Source organism: Hyla sarda, chromosome 8 (assembly GCF_029499605.1).
Source record: "Hyla sarda isolate aHylSar1 chromosome 8, aHylSar1.hap1, whole genome shotgun sequence".
In the NCBI taxonomy this organism is placed as follows: Eukaryota; Metazoa; Chordata; class Amphibia; order Anura; family Hylidae; genus Hyla; species Hyla sarda.
The window spans coordinates 106,586,807-106,588,174 of NC_079196.1; positions in this window are offsets into that span (position 1 = coordinate 106,586,807).

The window sequence follows — 1,368 nt, forward strand, 5'->3', positions numbered from 1 at the left end:
ATGACTCTTGGACAAGCTAATGCTGCTGCTACTTCTTAGTGTTCCACTATGTATGGGGACTCCTGGTGGTGGGATTTTCAGGAGCCATCTTTTTAAATTAAATATTCAAAAAATTTTAAACAACCATATTACAAAAGGTCTTTAATTTTTATCAGTTACAACATATAAACAGTTTTTGGGATCTGACAGTGCCCATTTAAGGACGTAGACATCATGAGGGGACTCCTAGAATTCCAGATATCCTCCAGGTGTGCTCCCAACCTGGTTAAAAATGCATCAGTGGTAACATGATAAAGACAGGCTGGATTGTGAATTCCTTGTTCCTGACATGTTTCTACATTTGATAGATGAATCGGAAATGGCAGAATGCACCTATTGTTCAACCTCACTGGGTTCCTATACCGTAGGTTCAGAATCTCTCTCTGTAGGTGTTGAAAGGACCTAAGAAGCTGTCTTTACAGTTTCTGGCCTAAGGCCTAAAACTCCAAGATTCCAAGGTTATTTCCTACCAAGCATAAGGCTAAGTTTCCACTTGGTTTTTTTTCTGGCAGTTTTTGAAAAACTGGCACTGCAGTTTTTGAGCCAAAGCCAGAAGTGTATTCAAAAGGAATAGGACATATAAAGAAAGGACTTACACTTCTCCTCCCTTATGGATCCACTTCTGACTTTGGCGCAAAAACTGCAGTGGCAGTTTTTCAAAAACTGCAAGAAAAAAAAAACAAGTGGAAACTTAGCCTAAGGAAGATGAAGCATCTATGGAATTTATAATATACCGTATTTATCTGCGTATAACACGCACTTTTTAGGCTAAAATTTTTAGCTTAAAGTCTATGTGCGTGTTATACGCCGATACCGCCCCAGGAAAGGCAGGGGGAGAGAGGCCGTCGCTGCCCGCTTCTCTCCCCCTGCCTTTCCTGGGGTCTAGAGTCCTGCTGCCGGCCCTTCTCACCCCCTGGCTATCGGCGCCGCTGCCCGTTCTGTCCCCCTGACTATCGGTGCCGGCGCCCCGTTGCCTCCCCCCATCCCCGGTGGCATAATTACCTGGGTCGGGTCCGCGTTGCTGTAGGCCTCCGGCGTGCGTCCCCTTCTTCGTTGCTATGCGCTGCACGGCGCGGCGCATGATGTCAGTGCGCCGCGCCGTGCATAGCAACGACGCAGGGTACGCACGCCGGAGGTCTGGAGCAGCGCGGACCCGACCCAGGTAATTATGCCACCGGGGATGGGGGGGAGGCAACGGGGCAGCGGCGCCGGCAATGGGTGCCGCTGCCTCTTCTCTCCCCCTGGCTGTCGGCGCCGCTTCTCTCCCCCTGGCTATCGGCGCCGGCAATGGGGCGCCGGCACGATAGTCAGTGGGACAGAACGGGCAGC